General features: G+C 50.4%; 1 protein-coding gene across 1 annotated transcript in view; it reads right to left on the bottom strand.

The window, feature by feature from the left end:
* LOC142563351 (protein dispatched-like) overlaps positions 1-22,242 on the bottom strand; it is a 451,755-nt gene that overhangs the window by 382,728 nt on the left and 46,785 nt on the right. Inside the window, exon 2 of the mRNA XM_075673914.1 lies at positions 2,625-2,713. The gene's annotated coding sequence lies outside the window, so the exon portion shown is untranslated. The remainder of the gene's footprint in view (positions 1-2,624; positions 2,714-22,242) is intronic.

Below are 22,242 nucleotides of genomic sequence, written 5' to 3' on the forward strand. Positions count from 1 at the left end.
GCTCGCTCTACCAGATGTGCTCCTCTGGGGCAGAGGGAGAGGAGGTGTCACCTTGCGGGATGATATATATATATATATATATATATATATATATATATATATATATATATATATGCGCTTCGCCTCAGTGTATTCAGTCGTTATGGAGAGCGCGAAAGAGACGCAACAACGACAGAACTAAGTGAGGAAGAGACAACGCGCTCAAGAGACGCTACAAGAAGCGTAGCCATGCAGCTCCTGCTTTCGCAATTCAACTAGGGTTAACCAGAGCTAAACCGCAGGCAATTTTTTTTTCGTCGTATTCTAGACCGATATATAAAATATCAGTTATTTTCTTGTTATACACTGCTTACCTCGTATTCCTGGGTACATTCATTACATTTTAAATACAAAGAAACGGTCATGAAGTTAGAAACAAGAATGCAAACGACAAACTGGTGTCAGTATGTAGGAACCGCACACTTGCAAGACCTGCATTTCTTTTGAAACATCCCGGGTGGTCCAAATGAAAAATAATAATGAAAAAATAAATAAGGACAAGCTCTAACGGTACGAATTTCCTCGCCGAGGTTCATAGATGTGATCAAGCTTTCGAGTGTTAATTCGCAAAGATGGTTATTCAGGCCGGTGAACCATGAACAATGGTATCGTCAACATATAAACGCCCACTCTCTTTGTTAGTATACCACGCCTGTGTTAACAAATATGCACCTTGAGGCCTATATAAGTGATGTATTTCTGGGCGGTATCCCGAGAACTCAGAGCTCACAGTGGCAGCGGGCAGCAGGGCGCTGCAGGCTGCTGGGTGACGTAAGCACAACGTTGCCTGGAGGGGCATGGCTTTGCGCTCGCCGCAGCTTCCCAGTTTCGGCTTCGCGCAGACTGGTCACCGAAATTCGTCGTGCCACATCCGCGCTTATTCGCATTTTTCCAGATCCAAAAGTTCATATGGCATTGCACGGAGAGCTCGCTTCGACTTCACAATTAGGATGAGCCCGCTAAAACTAAATAGCTTTAAAAATAATTAATTCGTTTTTTTTTAATCAGCCACTAATGACCCCGCATCACGCTTCAAACCGTGGTCACCGCCACTGACGGCATGTCTGCGAAGGAACCGTACCTTTAATTCAACACGGCTAATTTTAAATGTTACCTCAAATTTTCGTAGGAACACCCGGTATGTATTAAAATTAAATTACGGGGTTTTACGTGCCCAAACCACTTTCTGATTATGAGGCATGCCGAAGTGGAGGACTCCGGAAATTTCGACCACCTGGGGTTCTTTAACGCGCACCTAAATCTAAGTACACGGGTGTTTTCGCATTTCGCCCCCATCAAAATGCGGCCGCCATGGCCGGGATTCGATCCCCCGACCTCGTGCTCAGCAGCCCAACACCATAGCCACTGAGCAACCATGGCGGGTCCGGTATGTATCCTAGCCTTCCTTTAATCTAGCTCGTAATAAAGAAAAACCTAGAAAATGCACACAATCACGGTTGTTGACAGCACAGGATAACAGTCAACACTATTCGGCGCTCCTCCACCCTCTGTGCTACGCATATTCCACCGTAGCTCCTCACAATAAATAAATAAAAAAATAAATAAATAAATAAATAGACGGACGGCTTTGCGCTAGAACCAGCTCGTCCTGATGTCATTACGCTCCAGCCAAAAAACGTAATCGAAGCCCCTCTCTCTTTTTCTCTCTCCCACTCGACCCTCTCTATAGACACACACGTTCACGCGCAACATAATATTGCTCTCCTGTGGGGCGCGTTGCTAAAAAAAATGCTACGGGATTAACTCTCGCATTGTTCTAATTGGCTGCAGTACAGTGAAAGCTGCACCTCCGTGTTGTTAAATTTAACAAAGAAATACAAGAAAGCTGTCGTTCGCTGCCCACATGCGCATGACTGATGTTGAAACCCGAAAGCAGGCGGTGTAGTTGGGTGAAGGTGCATTCACACTGGCTGGTGACAGAGACTGTGCGGCAATCTTGTCTTTCCGTCCACTTTCGGTTGGTTTTTAGCTTATTTCTACATTTAAGTTAAAACGTAACAATTAGTTTGCCCACGATTTCGCTGGTCTTTCATTCGTACGTGAAGTGTTTAATGAAAGTGTTTTAAACAGTGTTGCAAAAAAACACTAGGAGTGTTCCGTCCGGCACTATCGACAACCCCAAGCGTCCTTCTCTGTACGCGTCCACCCAGCGCATGTCGCCAGAGAAGTATAGTTTCGGATTGCGTCCGTCGATTTCGTCACGCTGCGTATAAGGCAACGCAAACTGACTTTCGCAAAGCCTCGCAGGACTGCAACGACGCGCTTAGCAACCGGCAGCAACGGCAAAGGAAACCTGCGAGTTCTTTTAATTTCGCGCACGTAATCAGAGCAAGCTCAACAGGTTTCTTCCTGTCTTTTTTCCCCATAAAACGGCCAAATCGGAACCAAAAGAGAGAAAAAAATAGAACGCAATGAAACCGTGGGCATGATACGTGAACGAATCTTCGGAATACTCTCTCTCCCCTCTCCCCCCGCACCCTCCACCCATGATCAGCTCGGAGAGATCACAGAATCGAGAGCCCGTCAGCACTAATCCAAGGAATCCGCATGCGGTACGTAAATACCTGGTTCCTGTCCACCGCTTCTGTGCTGCGTCGGCAGCTAAATCCAGCGCTCCAGCCACCAACCAGGGAGTTATTTATCCCTCGCCGGCCTGTTAGAAAAGCAGGAAACAGAAGTACGCAGAATGTCAGATTAAGGCGTCCCACGAGCATTAATTAAGTAAGCGAAGTCGCAGCTTGTTTGAGGGTTTTTTTTTTTTTTTTGCTCTTTATGGCCCCAACATAGCCGCGACCCATTATTTTCTTCTCAACTCTCGTGACGTAATCAACGAAGCTAAAACTGGGAAGAGCGCTTGACAGCGGCTAGCAACAAGGACTTTTTTTTTTCTTTTTCCGACAGAATGAGCGAAAAACCTTCCGCAAGTCTAGCGAAAATCGTAGCATACGCCCATATAGCGACAGCTGACGTCTTGAACGCATGCGTCGTCAGCCCACGCCCCCGATCTCTGAGGCCAGCTGCAGCGCATAGAGCTTCGCAGCGAAATTACTGAACTCTGGCGATAGTGCCTACGGGCGCCGCAAGTGTCAGCACGGAAAAGGTAAGCAGCGCAGTGCTTTCAACATCGTGCTTCTACCTTCTAACGGCTCCGTGACGTCGCAAATTGATCGTCTTCAAGAAAAATATTGCGCCATTATAGCGGCAACAATTCGCGATGAGTATGCAATCACGCTGTTACGATCGGCCAGCGGGGGTAGTGACCTTCTAGCCTATCCCGCTCCACTGCGATGAATCGCTTCGTGAAGCTAACAATGCGTCCCCCTCGGACAGACCCGCGGCGACAGCAGTGCGAGACACATTTGGCGGATCGAGTGTTGTTTGTTGGTTCACTGTCGCCCTCACGGACAAATGGGAGCATGAAACTCCTGGAAAAAAAGGGTGTTCTACAGGCTGTTTCACATGGCGCGATTTTCAGTCAGCGACACAGCGAATTCCGTCGCTCAGCGTCCGCCGCGACGTCGTGGGCTCTCCGCGACTGGATTCCAACAAGTTGGTCGCGCCTTCGCTCAGTCGCAGCGATCGGCGCGATGTGGGCGGGGCAATGTGTGACGAAACAAAGCGCCGTCAAAATAGGCGCGTTCCTGTTTTACCATGCCTTGGTAGCTCTGTGGAGCAATGTTGCGCGCCAGTTCTAGCTATGTTTAGGGCGTACCCAGCAGCGTTTGCGGTTTAGGAGCTTCATAAACATTTTCTTCCGCTTACACAATTTGTTTGAAAGGAGAAGCTGCACGTTATCCAGGTCGGGAGACGGACGCCGCTTCAACATAAGGCACGTAGCCGCTCGATCGCCACCGTTGTCAACCTCTTCGTCGCTACAAATTACGCCTGCTGCTTATACGTGCACACTCAATAGTAGTTTGTTCTTCTGCAAAAGCAAATACTCATCCAGGAAAAAAACTTATGGCTTCCATAGTAACAACGAAACCAGCGTGTACTAAGCGGAACCCCCCCGACGGCGCACGCTCATACTTGCGGTGTTGTGCAGCGCCTCACTCACCGTATCTGCAAGCTGTCGTAAAGTATCAACGCTTTTAAACGTTAAAAATGATGTACCTATTCTATTATCGAATAAAAATAGGAAAATTCGAATATTTGACTAGTTTCCATGTTTTTATTTAACGATGCAGGCATGGATACTTCGTGAGCAGGAGGCAACCTTGCGCATCGCTGCGAAGTAAAACGTGCTGCCGCAAACGCACGTGAAAGCTGTCAGCGAAAATCGCTCTGCGACGTGCGCGGCAGAGCGATTTTTTTCGCCCCAATCGCGTCATGTGACACAGCCTTAAGGCATTCCCTCACGGACTGCGCTAACCGCCACGGTCGTTTGACAGACGCTCCAGCTAACTACGGGGTCACCCCAGGAACCAAGACGCGCCAACTTAAGCCTAGCGTCTACGAAGCTCTGCTCCTTTCTTTGTGTGGGAGTGGTGAGCCCTCGCCCTCGGATGCACCGATTGGACGAAGGTGGGGCGGCAGATTTCCCTGTGCCTAGGCATCAAAGCGGACAGAAGGGGTCTAAGCAAAACCCTTTAGGCTCCTCAGTGTGCTTCACTTCAGTCATGCTAGACTGATGATACGTAATATTCTACACTCTTCGTGTAAATATTGTACATAGACCCCGTACTCCTCTTTCTCGATAAGAACGTGTTCCTCTTCTCGACAACGTCCTCAGCGTGGATGAGTCCGACGACGTCATGGGCCAGCTGCCCATTTTGACATGCCCGACCCCAGCTCTTACAACCTACAGAGAACCACATTCGGAGGACGTGGCTGTCCTCGTCGAGCTGCACTGCGCTTAGCCAGTGGACTCGACACGCCATCCCGCGGCGGCCGCGGTAACTACGCTACGTAGCAGACGCAGCTACATGGAACTGTAGTGCGCTCGATGCGCTTTAGTGCGCACGACAAGCGCTGTAGTGCGCGGTCGCGCCCATGTGCTCCAGTCTGGCAGCGCTGCGTGGCGCGGACCGGCTTTGTCCATGCACCAGCTTGACCGTCGGACAGTATAGCCACATCCAAACTGCGCATTTTTTTGAAGCGCTATCGATAGCTCAGTACGGCGTGATGCCTGCCAAGGCGTCTAGCAAGGAGCTGCCATGAGTGAGCTCGAGATGGCAAGCGTACTTCGAGGCTAGTTGAGCTTACAGAACTAGTCATAACTGGTGGGACACCACGGCTAGGCGAACAACAAGCCTTGTGGGTCAAACCTTCATTCTTGCGCGAGCAGACGTATAAGTCGGCTTCTTGCACCTTCCGGAAGTACGTAATTCCAATCGACATTCGAAACGCAGATTTTTCGCTTACTTCAGCCTCTGTAGCAAACTTCGTCAGTAAATGCGCGCAGTAACAGCAGCAAGTAACACACCGATCCAAACGCCATTTTTTGAACGATGTCCGTTATCGGCCAATGGCAACGCTCTATGGAAATCCGCCCACTGACGTCACCACGCAGGCACCAGCAGCCCCGAAAGGGCGAAGGCCTCTCTTGAAAAAAGAGTGAGAGAAAGGTCACTCCAGGCTCCCCTCGTGAGCCCCATGCGTCGCGCACGAGTGCCAAATTTGGCCGAGATACTCGCAGCAGCGTTTACGCTATTCAGAGAATGTGTTTTTGAATCCGAGTCCGAGGGGTGGTGCCGGGCCCCTTTAAAGAGGCCACAGGACCGGCCGCGCGCAATGCTATAAAACTTAAAATGATGCGCAAGCAATCGACTGAGAATATAAAACAGTTATCAGCTTCTAAGAAAACGGAGCTGAGAAACACTACGAACAGCGATCTATGGAAAGAAACCGAAAAATGAAAAGAAAGAAAGAAAAGTAGCGCCGCGTTCGACAAGAACTACACTGCGTGGCCGGCGCAGACATCTTAGCGGCAAACCCGAACTCGCTCCGGAAGCGGTTTCGGAGCTCAAAACCGCGGCTACAGAACACGACGTCACCGAAATAGCAGCCAGGAAAGGACCATTCCAGGCGCAGCGAAATCCAACAAGAGAAAAGACGCCGGGAGAGGAAGTTTCCGGGAAAACGAGTCTGGATGCGGAGGCCGCCAGCTGCGGCACCGCCACGCTCGGCAGCACTTGCTGCGCTCCACGCACGCGTGCGTTTACTTCGGCCGTGCTCTAACGAGATTACACGCGGGAGCGGGGTGGTTGTCGGGGAAGCTAGTGTTAATACGTCTGGTACCCACCCACACACCCGGCGCTGCACGCATATGCGAGAGGAACGGTGCAACACTGTTCGAGGAAATGGCGGACCCGCCGGCTTGCGCAACAGGCACGCGCGCATGCACACACACACACACAGAGAGAGAGAGAGAGAGAGATACGAAGAAAGTGCGCAAATGTGAGTATGGATAGAGAGAGAGAAAGATAGAAGAGGCAGATGTTCAAGTGGGAGTTACAACGCCATACTGACAGGATATATGTCCGACTCTTCATTTTTTAAAAAACACCTATACCAAAGTCCAAACACTCCGCATATTAGGTGTTCACATGCAAGGTAATGGAAGCAATAACCTCACTATAAACTAAGACAAACTGCCTACAACGTAGCGCGCATGATCAACGGAGTCGCCAGTCGCAGACATGGCATGAATGAAAAAAAAAAAAACCTACTACGCTCGACTCGGGCCCTCATAGTCAGTAGATTCACGTACGCGACGACGCCTTACCTCAACCTGACGTCACCAGAAAACGCCCAAATAAACTTATTACTACGGAAAGCGTGCAAACAAGCCCTCGGCTTGTTTGCCGCTGTTGCCCGGGCGCGGCAACAGCAGAATTTCCATCCCCGGGCATGCACAACACCTTCGGTGAAGTAATCAAAGCACGCCGACGTGCGCAAATCACACGCCTCAACCTCACTAGAACAGGAAGAACAACTCTTCAAAGATTGGAATACCCCGTGACGACAACCAACAGTCAAGAAGCACTCCTCGAGTCCCTACATAAGCAAATAACGGTGACACGCATTCCGCGTAATGCGCACCCTACCCTGAATACCACTTGGGCAGGAGAAAAGCAGAAACCAAAGCAACAGAAAGAGGATACGGCGCTCCCTCCACTGTTCTATGGGCAGTTGCAGCCGTGTACCCGAATGGGAGGGCATGGTAATCAGCGTGGCAGCACACAGACACGATGAACTGCAGCATTCCCCTCCGGTCGCACGCACAACGACGCCGCCACACAAGAGGCCGCCATTGCCCTCGACATTCGAGACAGGAAACGGAAATAGATGCTCTCACAGATTGTCAATCACCGCGTCGAGCCTACGCGAACGGTCATCTGCATAAAGTGGCGTGCGATATCCTCAACCACCTCGACGAAATACCCCGCACCACGACAATCTGCGACACCCGGGGGTCACGAAGCCGTCAGCGCAAACCATCGTGCGCACGCGATAGCCCCACATTGCAATCGGGCACTGCAAGAGACGACGGCGAGCCCCATTCCACAAGAACTGGCCACTTACTATGTAATGCTTCGACACCACCGCGTTTCGGGAAGATAGATGCCACCACCACAACCATCCCCCGCCAGAGCTGAAGCCACGGCCTGGAGGCAACTCCAGACAAGCACCCGTATTCACCTCACGATCCTCCACGCAAGGTGTCCCACCCTTTATATCATCAACACCCCTGTCATTTCTGTACAGAGCGACCTACCCCATACAATAACCCCATGGGCGTGCCAAAAGATCCCTAATAATATCCCCAACCGAAAGGCAACGCACGAGCAGTGGGAGATGGTGCTGGGCAGCACGAAATTGGAGGATCTGCGAAAGCTGATCGCCAGAGCCGAAAGTGCTACCACTGCCGCTGAAGCCCGGGAGTGAAGGCTCCACCCACCACGGGGATCCACCCCTCTCCGTGCCCAATCAAAATAAAGTTGTTTTTTCTTCCCTCACTCTCTCTTTCTCTTACTCTCGCTCTAATTTTTTCCCCATTAAATGAAGATCCGGGACTTCGAATTTCGAGAATAATATATATATATATATATATATATATATATATATATATATATATATATATATATATATATATATATATAGACACTAGCAAGTCTCGGAGTGCCCCAAATAGGTTGATCTAACAGCTCTTGTACAGCCAGTTTCGGTTTCGCTTCTACAGTGACGTCACGTCATGACGCAGAAGGTGGTCACGCGGGAGCAGGACCTTGCGACGCTTCGAGCATCACTCTGGCTCGCTCGCTCGCTCGCTCGTCCGATAGGCTGCTACATCGGCCTTGACAATGAGGAGCAGCATAGCGATCGTCATCGACAAACATCGTCGACCGTCGTCCGTGTGTCTGGCACGCGCGATTCGCGCGCAATCAGCGCGTGATTAACCCAAAATTTCTTTTGACGCCGATGCTACTAATCTCGGAACTGATCTTACTATCATGGTTACTTGGTCTCAAACGCGGAGCATGAAATTCAACCTCGCCAAATGTGAATCGACGAGAGGTTCTCACAGTCGATCAACGTGTCCTACAACTGTTATATATATATTAACGGTGTTACACAAATTTCTGTAGGCGCTTATAAGTACCTCGGCGCGCACATCATTCGTAACCTCTCTCCAAAACTACATGTTGATTGAATCATATCTAAAGCCAATCGCACGCTTGGTTTTCTAAAACAACATTTCTCACTTGCTTCTACAACGCTTAAAATACAACTATACTTTCTCACCTGCGATCGCCCTAACCTGGAATACGCTTCATCAGTATGGGACCCTGGCCAGCCACGTTATAATAATCAACAAGAATCGCTAAGCTGATGTCGTGATGTTCAACTATCATTCCACTAGCAGTGCAACTAGCAGGAAATAACTAGTCCTAACATTTCTTCCCTAGCTACTAGACGAAAACTGCCCTGCCTCTGTCATCAATTGTATCTCAGTAATCGAGTACTCAACGCACATTGGATCAGCCTTTCTCCATTCATTCAACCTCGTCACCTAGACCACGGGTGCAAGGCTGGCATCCCGCGTCATAACACTGACTTATTGGGAGCCCTCCATTCGTAAAACATGCCACGACTGGAACCACCTTCCTGCTTCGTTAATCGGCATATATAGACACTGATCGTTTTCCGCAGGTCACTCGCCAGCATAATCTGTACAGCCACCATATTATTTTGCTCACATCTGTTCACTTAACGTATTCCTTTGTTTTATTGAACGCAATGTTATTCAGGGCGAGTTACTCCACTTTTCCGCATCGCGTATGCTTCTATGGCCTCTTTCCTGGGCCGATCCCGGAGATTGCGCAGTCTAAAAATATGCGCCGATTCTCTAGATAGGTCGAGTACCGGTGCTCCCGGCGGCATCGGTACCGGCGGTACCACCGTGCGGTACCGGTGGTATCAGTGGTATTGGTACCGGTGCATGGTAACGGCAGCGTTCCCAAATTTGTCCCTTGACATCTTTCCCTTTTCTTTTCCGTGGAGACGCTGCGCCTGTTCGAAGACGCAGACGCTGTCTCTTCAGACCCTGAGGGCGTCAGAATAGGTTCTATGGTTCGTACACCCCGCCGATTCCAGGTCTTTATAAAAGCTTTCGACTTCCTGGTCATCAAGACTGGATGTAGGGGCGTAGACCTGTACTATCTTCAATTTGCACCTCTTATTAAGTTTCACAGCAAGACCTGTCACCCTCTCGTTAATGCTATAGAATTCCTGTATGTTACCAGCTATATCCTTATTAATCAGGAATCCGACTCCTAGTTCTCGTCTCTCCGCTAAGCCCCGGTAGCACAGTACGTGCCCGCTTTTTAGCACTGTTTAATCTTGTTTTGTGCTCCTAACCTCACTGAGCCCTATTATATCCCATTTACTACCCTCTAATTCCTCCAATAACACTGCTAGACTCGCCTCACTAGATAACATTCCAGCGTTAAACGTTCCAGGTTCATATTCCAATGGCGGCCTGTCCGGGGCCAGGGATTCTTATACCCTCTGCTGCGTCACAGGTCTGACCGCCGCCGTGGTCAGTTGCTTCGCAGCTGCTGGGGACTGAGGGCCGGGGATTTGATTGTTGTATTCATACGGGAGGTTGTGGCCAAGTACTGCACCAGAGTGGCCAGTCCTGCTCTGGTGAGGGAGTGCGTTACCAGTTCTGGTCGCCGGGATCAGGCCGCACTCCAGGCCTGTTTATGCAATTTTATCCACACGCGGATTTTTTTTTTCATCCGGTGGAAAATTGCGCGGCACCGGGATTCGAACCACGCTCCTCTTGCACGCGAGGCGGATGTTCTACCTCTACGCCATCGCTGAATGAGAAATAGAGTCTCTCGAATAGGCCACTCGGACGTAAAAAATTGGCAGCGGCTTAGCTCGGCTATGCCATGATATACGTGGCGAAAGCTAAGGCATAGCATGGTTAGCATTGGTTAATCTTGATTGCAAGTCCAAGTTAGTCTGGTTGTCTAGCTATGATGCGGCGTTTAGGCAGTCGTTCGGTGCGCTGTTCGTCTGATTCCTGGGCGATTCGTTTCCTCTTCATCTCGTTCCGATGCCGATTCCAGGCCTCCTCTTGCTTATCAGAATTGTGGCCATCCATACTGCCGCCTCAACTGTGGTTGCGGCGCACGCGAGCTCTCCTTTTCAATCCTACGACATGTTATCAGACATCAGACGCAGCTGGCGAAGCGAGTGGAGGCGAGCGCAACGACGAGGAACGCGGTGTGACGTTATACCAAACGGCGGCGGCAGTAGGCGCGTCGCTGCGCAGCGGCGGAACACCTGTGGCTTGATGCTACTAGTGGCGCATACACAGTAGTGATTAGGGAGGGAGAGAGAGAGAGAGAAATATCCGTGGCGAGGCGCGCGTTGTGACTTCATGTTAAAGCCACTCAAACTTCGTAAAGTAGTGACACTCTCCTCCTCCACCTTCACTCCTCGTTTCTCCTCTTTCACGCTCCCTCCTCGACCGCGGCGCCGCCTACACTGCTCGAGCGTAGCAACTGCGCCAACATGCGCTCCTCGCCACTCCTTAAGGCCGCCCCACATTCAGCGTTTCTACCGGCGTTTTTTGGCGTTGCGTCTCCCGGCGTGGTCGCATGAACGGCGCCAGAGAGGGCGTCCAGCCACACGAGCGGCACGCGGACCAGCGCCAGCGCAGCGTCGCACAATGTGACCAGATTTATTTTACCAGATACCTCCTAAGCTAATTGTGTAATATCAATGAAAAGAGCTGTCATAAGTATTCTTCAATGCAATACTTATGCCTTTTGCATAGTTTTACGCTAAATAAAATATTCAGGGCTGTGTAGAAAAATTACACAAGGCTAAGCTTCAGAAAACTGGCAGCAATATCGGCGTGAACATCACGAGCGGTCGGCGCGTCGGCGTGCGAAGCTGAGCATCGAGGGTTCTTTATTCTATGATAGAGGGGGAAGTAGGTGCTTTTTATTGCTAGACGCCATACGCCACATCATGGAAAGAAGGCAGCAGCTTTTGCTGCTAAAAAAGAAGCTCCTGCTTCTCATTTGGTACACCCGGCAGGACGATGGCGGCGACTTCAATCCACAAAACGTTTTTCTTTAACACGATTCTTGTGTTCCTTGTGTTTGGTCTGCCACAATATCGGCCTTGCTTCTACAATGGCTATGAGAAGCTCGTTATCGATGTTCGCCGGTAGCATGATTGAAGCAACCAAACAAACAGCACTGGCGGCGCGAACTGCGAATCTGCGGAAGTTTCTTGCAAGAGTTGCCAGCAGCGCGGCCACGCCCTGCCACGCGCTGATTGGTCGGCGCTGTCGAGCCGCTTCCGACGGCGGCGGCGAGATCTGGTGTCCCTTGAGCACGACGTTTTGGCTTGGCGCCAGCCTCAGCGTCGACGCCGAGCGACGCCGGGTGACAAAACGCCAGAAAACGCCGGGAAAACGCTGAATGTGGGGCGGCCTTTAGACGCTTCTCGAGCAAAAATGGCGCTGATGCACGGTGCGAGGGCCCACGTGATAGCGACGCGGCGTCAGCCTCGGCCAGAGCGCGCGAGGAGGAGGCGGCATTCTTCAAAGCGTGACAGTACCTTACGAAGTTTAAGGGGCTTCACTTCATGTGCCTCCTCGGAGCTCCGCCACGGCGAAATCGCAAGTTCGCCGCCAGTAAGGCTTTCGCTTTAAAATTTCAAGTGTCTGGACTGTCTTGTGGTGTGACGACTGTACAGGTCAGCGTTGCTGAACTGTCTGCTCCGACAGTGGCCGGTCGTCAACACGCGCGAGCGCGTTCGCTAGTGACTTCCTGTGTGCGCTGTATCGGGGACAATAACAAAGAACGTGTCCGATAGTTTCTTCGTCGCCGCATTGGTCACATGCAGCAATATCCTCCCATCTGATGCGGAAAGCAAATGAATTCGTAAATGCGATGCCCAGCCGGAGTCGGCAAAGTACCGTCGTCTCGGGTCGGGATAGTCCAGTTGGGGGATGAAGTTGCAGACAGGGGTTAATTCGATGTAAACGTGTGTGCTGGAAACTAGGTGTGTTTGCACAACGCTTATAAGGCATCATAAGAAAGCACTCGAAGTTTTGCTGCTGCATCTGCTCTTGACAGTGGGATTGGTTCCTGCACGCAGTCTTCATGAGCAGATCAAGCAGCTTCATCGGACTGTTCATTGCCCACTATGCCACAGTAGCTAGAGGGCCACTGAAATGTGACGTCTTGTTCTTGCTCAACGAGGCAATGAATGAGCTCTCGGATTTCTAGCAATAGCTGTTCGTAGGGTCCACGGCGTAAGGCGGAAAGCAAGCAATGTAGAGCTGCCTTAGGGTAGCTAAAAATGCTCCATATTTTAGGTGGTTCCTCTCGAATCATGCGCAGTGCGCTACGAATTAAGAGCAGCAAGCTCCGCGGCTGTCGGTGTAGTCTGATACGATGTCTTGAACTTCAAGGTGGTGACTTTCGAACCATTCGCCATGGTTGAACTATCAACGTATAGAAGGGTATGACCGTTGTACTATATCCGTACAGCAAGACCAGCGAAAGTTGCTTGAGAGCTGGTGATGAGAATTGTGCCTCAGTTCGAATCCCCGGTACTGTCAGTCGAACCTTTGCCTGAGCCAAGCACCAAGGGGGAAGCAAGACTCTCGCTGCAGCTGTGTGTGATCTGATGGCAGGTATACGCGATATGGCAGTATCGTCTGACAAAAAGAGGCGTTTGGGCGGCCTTCTGGCAGTGAGGCGAGATAGCGGAGAGGGGCGCGGGCAAGGTGCCTGATGAGTGCTCTGAACGCTTCCATAACAATGGTATTCTTGGCTGGGTAGTCATGCGCAATCGCAATGGTTTCGGATCTTTATGTGTACATCGTGGTAGGCCTAGGCAAACCCTAAACGTCTGGGCCTAAGCACTTTAGAGTGTGCGGATGTTAGTTCTGCAGGTATTGATCAGCACTGACAAGCAGTACCTCAGATACCCGAGAAACGACCTCCGGTACAGTTGCGTCATCACGTGTACTGAAGTACCCCAGGCTTTTCCTCCAAGAAACTTTGAAAAGATTAGAGATGGCTGTCAGGCACTTCTTTTGGTAAGCCAAATGGAGACTCCAACAGAGGTAACGGTTGATGATTGCCACTAAAAACCTGCGCGTCGTTACATAAGATACATTTTGTCCATCGACCGATATGGCGTACGAAGTCACTGGCTTCCGGCTAAATGCCACCAACGCGCATTTTTCTGGAGAAGCCCAGATGCATTGTTCCCTAAGGTATGTCAATATCAACGTCCTTGAGGACGCGTCACATCAGATGCCCAGACATAGACGTCATCGGCATAGATTGTCAACTTAGCCGTCTTTCGTCTGCATTTTATGAGACCGATCGATGAGCACAAGTTTGAAGAGCGTTGGGCTCAACACGCCACCCTGCGGCACATTAATTAATTAAGAGCAATGCACATACGACGCGGCTGAAACTTTCTATTCAGTGCGGAAATGGACTACTTGTGTATAAGAGATACGCTTACACGCATCTTCGCCGTCTATGAAACCCCATATGCCAACTATGAATGCGCACGCAAGCAAGACGTTCGCCGTCTCCGCGCGTGGCGCTATAAATAAAACGACCAGCAGTCGCTGCCGCAACCTGATCCTTAATTAGCGGACCACTGAAAGCTTCGGGATTCGCTGAGACGCTTTATCGGCGGATTTCAACAACAGGGGCGTTTTGTGAGACTTAGTTGAAAGCTGGTTAACCATTAACCAAAGGGAGGTTAACCAATTCTGGTTAACCTCCCTGCATTCTGCTTTTCTCTTCCTCCATCGTTGAAAGCTGCGCTTACCATGTTTCACCCAAAGAGCTGGCGAGCCACATGCGAACGCATTAGCGCTAAATTCATTCCCCATTCGATCGTGCAGGTAAATAACCGTGGCGCAAGATTAGGGACGCAGAGGAAAGGCGGTTTTTGTAAGGTCCGTCGAAAAGCGAAAACACCGCTCCCCCTGCCCTCTCCCTCCGCGATATGCGAGGAGCGGCCCTCTCAAAATACCACGGAGTGCACGTATCGCGTATCCTTCGCACGCGCCTGAACGCCGACGCCACCTGATAGCCAGCGCTGAAAGCTCGGCTCGTCCATTAGCCTCTCTACGGGCTCGTGCCGCTAGAAGCGAACTTGCTTAATCGTGGTACATACTCGCAAATTTCCAAGAGACTGTAAAACAGCGGACACGAGCAAGAACCACGGCAAAACAAGCAATGTCGCTGGCGCCACAGTTGGGAGACAAGGGAGATTTTTTTTTTCCCTTTCTGGGTGCTGTTATACGACACTTGCCCGACGTCGCGTTCCCCTCGAAATGCGCAGCTTTGATTTGTTTCGCAAAACTTGTGCGCTGATCAGTGCGTAGCTGCTATACAGTGCTTCCTTTTTGTGAGGCCTGCTTCTGTCGGCGAGGCCCGTTGTCGGGCTCCGCGGAAGGTTCTTTCTATATACGGTTGCTGTTCACGGGACGTCGATCCTGCGTAGACGACTTCGTCATTTAACAGCGTACGATATTTGGAACCTTTGATGTTTCTGCAAATGGCGGCGACTCGTTGGGCTTTAAGTGCGCGGAATCAAGAGCTTGAGATTTGGTCCGGAGACGACGGTAGCTGGGCCAACATTTTGCCCACGGGCACAATATTGCGGCGTTCGACCCCCCCCCCCCCCCCCACTCCATCTTTCTCCTGTAATTCCGCGTATCCTAAACTCATTTCGTTCGCCACGGAAACCTTCCGTGAGAGAGTTCATAAAAGTCGCGTACATTCTATGTTATTGACAGAATAGCTAATGCTTAATAGTTCCGAAATCAACCGTACTGCTCTTTTTCTTCTTCTTGTTACGGTGTGTGTGTGTGTGTGTGTGTTTTTCTCGCCGTGTGTACTTTCGTGTATATGGGCCTTCCGTACGGATTTCCACTAAATTTTCTACCTTCCTACACTCGTAGCACAGAATGCTCCAAGCTGGCGTAACCAGCTTACTTGGTAGATAAACTTCTCTTCAGCTGCCGTCGTCGTCGACTCTCCTCTTCCATCAGAGATGGGACGCCATAGACGCTTGCACTTGAAAAAAAGACTTTATGTACACAATATTTACATCGACAGCTATTTACAGTGAGTCTGACGTATCAACTCGACATAGCCGATAGTGCATAACACCGCTCGTACGTCAAGACCCTTCGGTTACACTGGGACCGGCGCCTTAACTCGGCAGAGCCGAAAGTGCAGAGCACCTTTCTTGCGCCCAGAACCTCCGTGAGAGGTCGGGAGCCAGGTTTTAACCCTTCAGTTGGTCCTCCGGAATCCCCTCCCGGCAAATCGCGACACCCTGCAGTGACCTGATTGGGCCAACTGGGCTATCACGCATTGGTCTCTCTCTCTCTCTCTCTCTCTCTCTCTCTCTCTCTCTGCGTTCCTCGGAACATTCAGAGAGATAGAGGGAGAGAAAGGAACCGCCAAACAACAAATAAACAAACAACATCCCAGCCGTCCTCCTCTGCGACATGAATGGGAAGGTCTCCCGACATTTTGAAGAACACTTACGGTGAACGAACATCTGCGTCGCCCCGTGCTCGCTCCTTAATTAAAACCAGTGCGCACTGCGTGCCCCAAAGGGCACTCCTGCCGAAGCGCACCCACCGATTCACCATGCCGTCTTGCGCGTGATTCGTCTCCTCCGGCGGGCCCACAAAACTAAGTACAGAGATGGATTGTGTCTCCGGTGCCAGCCTGTCTTTTCCAGAGACCGCGCATCGGGCCACCGATCCCTCTGGCTTTGAAGTCGCCCCTTTGTGCCCCAGGCATGCCCATTGATGCCCTAATGGCGCTTTGCCCGTGGGCCGTCCCATGCGGGGCGCCTCCGTCCGCGCTTCCGGGCCAAAGAGCCCCCAGCGTCGCAACCTTTCCCCCGTTTCCAGACCGCACGTGCGACAGGTTACGATGCCCCGAGGTGGCGACGCGGCCCCTCTGCCGCCAAAGAGCGCCTCCAGACTCACCACCCAAGCGCCCAGCTGGTTTTGCTCTCGGCGAAGCCCGAAAACGGCGATCTTCCACAATTCTGGGGCGAAATTACTTCTCAGCCTCCATGCCGTTTGTCAACATCCTTTACGTTTCCCATCTCGCGCATCATTCTAGCTGTTACGCTTACATGTTCGGCCGTTCGTGTATTGCTCCGAAATGTTTCCCACAGTTTTCTCGCCACCGGCAGGGCAGGCCTTTTGTCCGATGTTCATACGCACCTTCTTCCCTCTGGCAAAATTTCGGTCCGCGACGCACCCTAAACCAGAATTCAATAACCAAACGCAACTTGTCTACACATCGTTCGCGAGGTAACGCCGCGGAATTTCGGGATGAGCGCGTACGAAACGCGCAAGGGTCGGGAGGGCTGCTCGACCACCGCGGTACGTCACCGACCGGCATGAGCCGGCGGCTCACAGAGCAACCGCGGGGCTGTATTTAGCGCGCGGCTGTCAGCGGTTCAAAAAAAAAAAAGAAAGAGCGCTCGAGCGAATCCGATATCTCGCGAGAGGCGCGGTGCTGCAGACGGTATATACGGGGTATGCACTGACGTCATCATGGTCGCCATATTGCAGTACAACGAGCACGGTGAAAGCCTGCGTGTTATCTCAATCCACTTATCTCCAGCAGCACAGTGGAAGCTGTGACCAGGACTACAGTATGGCAGGGAGGAAGTTTGGGCGTGTTGGTGGGATACATACAAACTGGGATACATAGCGCAAAGAGAGAAAGAGAGAGAGCAAATGATGAAGGAAAGGCAGGGAGGTTAACCAGGACTGAGCCAGGTTGGCTACCCTACACAGGGGAAAGGGAAAAGGGGACGGAACGATTAAAAGAAGAAGAGAAAGTCTACTGGGTATATCGTGCGGTCTCTCAGTCCGGATCACAGACGCTGACTCAATCCAGTGGCTTTCAAATATCGCAGCAGAGCTTTTGTGGCCTTTTGTAGCTGCGATATACGAGGCCATGGTCCCAAGATCTTCTTCAATGTGAACGGCGTTCTATCTAGCTGATTGAGAGCTGTGCAGAGGTCATGTCTTTCGTTTTGAAAAGATGGGCAGTAGCACAGTAGATGTTCTATAGTTTCCTCGACACCGCAGACATTACAGTCGGCGCTATCAGTCATTCCAATCAAAAACGTATACGCATTGGTGAATGCGACGCCCAAGCGTAAGCGGCACAGCATATTTTCCTCATTTCGCAAAAGCCCATAGCGCAAAAATGACACAAGGACGAAGCAGGAACACGGGACGAGCGCTAACTTTCAACAATTGATTTATTGCAGCTGGTGAGCATATACTCACTGGGACGCTACTGCAACAGACACACTGAACGGAAGGTGGGAAAGCAGTCATGTGACTACTGTGCCCAATAATTCAGGCTCCTTCTTCCTTGATTCGTCCTTGTGTCATTCTTGCGCTATGCATCCCAGTTTGTACCTACAGTATGGCGTACGTGACGTCACTTGAATACTCCCTATAGCGTGTCGCACAGCCCCGAGGGCTGCCGATCGGCGACCACTGACCTTGGGGAATTCGATCTGGGCCGGCCGGCCAGCGGTGCCCCCGGGCGAGTCAGCGGCGTCCCGGCCCTCGCCTTTCCACTCTCATACGGCGTCGTCGAGTGCGTCTATCGATGCGGCCGAGTCGTCGGCGAAGGAATTGAAACGGAGCCCGAAAGGGGAAACGGCCGAAGAAGAAACGAAAGCGGAAAGCGCAGCCTAGTAAACACCCTCCGAGGAACGCGCATTTATTTGTTCTTGTTGCTTGCTGTTGGTTAAACTGCGGCAGTATGGGACGTTTCGCTAATGACGAGCCCGCTATCTGAAAATCATAGCTAACACACACACACACACACGCCCACACACAAAAAGCACAGACAAAGGGGCAGTATACATAGAAAAGTCAATATAAAGAGTCAGAAGCTTTCACTTCTGTTTCATTAAAGGTTATAGCAAGTTCCTATAGCAAGTCGACAAACAATATGACGTCATGGGTGGCTCAGCGGCTGCACCTGCAGGATACCTGTTCTTCTGCACCTGATGGTGTGTCTGTCTGTATGCCTCTCTCTCTCTCTTTCTCTCTCTCTCTTTCTCTCTCTCTCTTTCTCTCTCTCTCTCTCTCTCTCTCTCTGTGTGTGTGGCGCGCACACACACAACACCACGTTCCGCCTGTGAACTACGAGTATATACTGGCTCAGCCAATAATAGATTTTTTTAAAACTCGGGCAAGCAGCCTCGAATGTTTACCCAGAGAGCAGATTTCGGCTCCGTCTCTGCGACCTGAAAAAACAACCCGGAGCAAAACCGAGAATCGGCAAACAACGCGGACGACAGTCACACGTTCAGATTAAACCGGGCGCGATCGAGAGCCGTTTTCGATCGGCTGCAGTCTTCACGGTTCATTAGGCTACTCGCAACTGGTAACGCTCGTATCGACCGCGGGAAGGAATACGCACGAAGACCGATACTACAGAAGGCACCGTGCCAACGGGAGATGCAGCGCTTCGATAACTACGACCCAAACGCAGGATCAGCTGTGTATGGCGCCTTGATATACACCGACCTGTACTGCCGTTATTTATCTTACTTGCTGTTGCTGCGCAAACAGTTAAAGAGATAGGTTCACGAGGAGTCAGCGGTTTGAAGTGATTAAAAGGGTTCGAACAACTTTAGGTATGCCGCTGTGGCGAATATTTCGACAAGGGGTCTTGACTTGGTCAGGGCAGTAACCGCTTTCCTTGGCAGCGTCTTTATGTACGCGTATAGCTCACTTTTACCCACCCTCAATGGAGGAGGAGAATAATAATCTGGTGTGTAGAATGGGGACGCTGCCCTGCCCAAGTCCCCTTGTCGAGGCGTTGGCTTAACGCGACATTACTTTGTTCTAACCCCGTTGCTGCTTCAGTGATTCATTTACACGGTAGCCAAGAGGAATTACCTCATGGTTCACCTCCCTCTGGTCCATCCATGTTTCTTTCTCTATCTCATTCTCTATGTCGGTGCTTATCGATACCTAAGGTCCGGGACAATGGAAGCACACAGTGGCAAATTTACCACTGTCGAACGTTCGTCGAACACTGTCGAATTACGTTCGCCAATTTCTATGACGTCACGGCTGAGACGAATTTCTTCCAAAGCCGGCGTGTTTCGGGAACTACACTGTGGAGCGCGCAAGCGCAGAATAAAAGTGCAGTGCGCTAGTCGGAGACTGTGCTGAATTTTCTGGTCGCCGAAAGGGCATAGCTGAGTTCTTCATTTCTGACATTCTCTCTCTACTTTCTTTTATAATTTTACGTTAGGATTTTCTTTTTCCTTTTCAACGTCCCAAGTCCATAATGTAATTCTGGCGGGACACCGCACTATACCTACAAAATTCGTTATTGAAGTGAGTTGAAAGGTCATTGAAGTTTTATTGTGTTTTTGTTGACTTCGATTGACTTTTTCCTTAAATGCGACTGAATGCGTGACCTTTTTGCGGGGGGGTAGGGCGCCGGCGAACCTCATTCGCCAAAAGGCTCGGGAAACGAGCACTTTTCGTTCCGTCCCTGCAATAAAGGGCTTGTGGAAGCCTTCGCGTAGTGAAAAGAACGCCGCAGCCACCAAACCTTTATCAAACCGAGAATGAGCAAAACATGAAGTGAAACAACGCATTTCGGGGCCTTTTCGCGGTCCAACTATGAAGAGTGATCATTTTTAATTTTTATGGAATTTTGAAAAATAGCCTTTTGCAGATAGCATGATTCTAGTCCTTGAGCTGGATTATTCAGAGAAGTAAACTTTACTTGCACGAGAAATCGAAACACGTATTCAACTAATCAACATAGATCCACTAACTATCTTTCGAATTAATCACTTTAAGGCGAATATTGCAATTCACGAACTGTAGCCGGTGAGTTTGCAAGGCGTACCCACTTGAAATGAATTTCCAGAATGACGCCAGTTTGGAGACATACGCCATCGAACTTGCCGTAAAAATGCACTGTTGTTCCACACACTTCTTTGACAAAACGCTCTTCTATGCACTGAAGCAGAAAGGTAAGCGGAACGCCCACGTATTTCGTTCCGCACTTTGAGAAATAACATATCTATACTGGTGTCATCCTGGAGATTCATTTCATGTGGATACGTCTTGCAATATCACCGCCTACAATTCGTAAATTGCAATATGTGGCTTAAGGTAACTAAGTAAGTAGCTAATTAGTGTTTATTTCTCTTAATTACTTGAACATTTGTTTCGATTCCTCGTGCTAGTAATGCCCGCCTCTCGGAATAATCCAGCTCACCGAAAAAGATTACGCTATCTGCCACAGGCGATTTTTTTTTTAAATCCATAAAGCCAAATATTCATCAACCCATACATCCCACGGTAGTTTTCACAAACTTCTTTTGATAGAGAGTGTCAGAACACGCTTACCCTCCTAGATGACAATAGAGTTTTTTTAACGAGTCGTACACGAATAAGGGACACACTAGATAAACGAAACACGCAATTCCTCGTTTGCCGATCGCAGTTTCCCCCGCCGTATCTGCAAATGCAGCTCGTTCTGGGAGAGAGAGAGGGGGGGGGGGCGAGAGAGAAAAGCACGCGGCATACATGTCAGCGTGACCCACATGCCTTTCGAGCTGCTCGCAAGTGCCCAACTATTGCTGTTGTATACACGCTGATGGTCCCGCGCTTGCTGCTCGCCGGTGATCGACAAGGTTGGTTCTGCATTACCGAGGTACTTTTTTTTTTCAGCGTACGAGAACGGGGAGCTGGAAGCTACACGGGGAGGATGGCAAGGGGGAGCCAAGGTTCCGCCCAAAAGATGAGCGTCTCTCCACCGGCGAGATACGGCGAGATGTGGCGAGAGGGCTCGCTGCGGCACCTTCTGTCGGGCCACTGAATCTACGGTACGCTGCACTCCGCTCCGACCCTCGGATGCGCCGCAGCTACGCGCACAATTAAAATTAAATTATGGCGTTTTACGCGCCAAAGCCACCATCTGATTATGAGGCCCGCCATAGTGGAGTACTCTGGAATAATTTGGAACACCGGGAGCCTTTTAACGTGCACCCAAATCTTTCGCACTTCGCTTCCATTGAAATGCGTCCACTGTGGCCGGGATTCGATCCCGCGACCTCGTGGCCAGCAGCCCAACACCATGGCCACTAAGCAACCACGGCGGGTTTATACGCACAGCTGCATAATGTGTGACAAGCATTGAAACAAAAAAATTCATTTTTTTTCTGTCTTTTTTGGAGATCGCAAACGTACAGATGTCCTCATCCATTTGCCTCAAAATCAGCAATAGATAGCTTCACTGAGAATGCTTTCGACGATCGCGAAATCAGCCAATAGTTGTCGGTGGGCTTGGCTGCCTGCGATCACGATACTGCGAAAGTGAGGCCAAGCGATTTCTCATTATTTTTTTACACGAGATTATAGATTCCCTGCTTCCCGCAGTACAATAATATTTGGTTGACGTGTTCACAGGAGCCCCTTACACAGGTCTGAAACGTTTTCTTACTGTGTTTAAAAAGGTGTTTCAGAGCCCCTTTAAAACACCGCGCGGTCGGCAGTTCTGATCACGAACGGCATGCGAATTATCGGCGAGAGATAACATTCTTGAAAGAAAATCAGCGATTGCAGAGTTT

This window comes from Dermacentor variabilis, chromosome 11, assembly GCF_050947875.1.
Source record: "Dermacentor variabilis isolate Ectoservices chromosome 11, ASM5094787v1, whole genome shotgun sequence".
In the NCBI taxonomy this organism is placed as follows: domain Eukaryota; kingdom Metazoa; phylum Arthropoda; class Arachnida; order Ixodida; family Ixodidae; genus Dermacentor; species Dermacentor variabilis.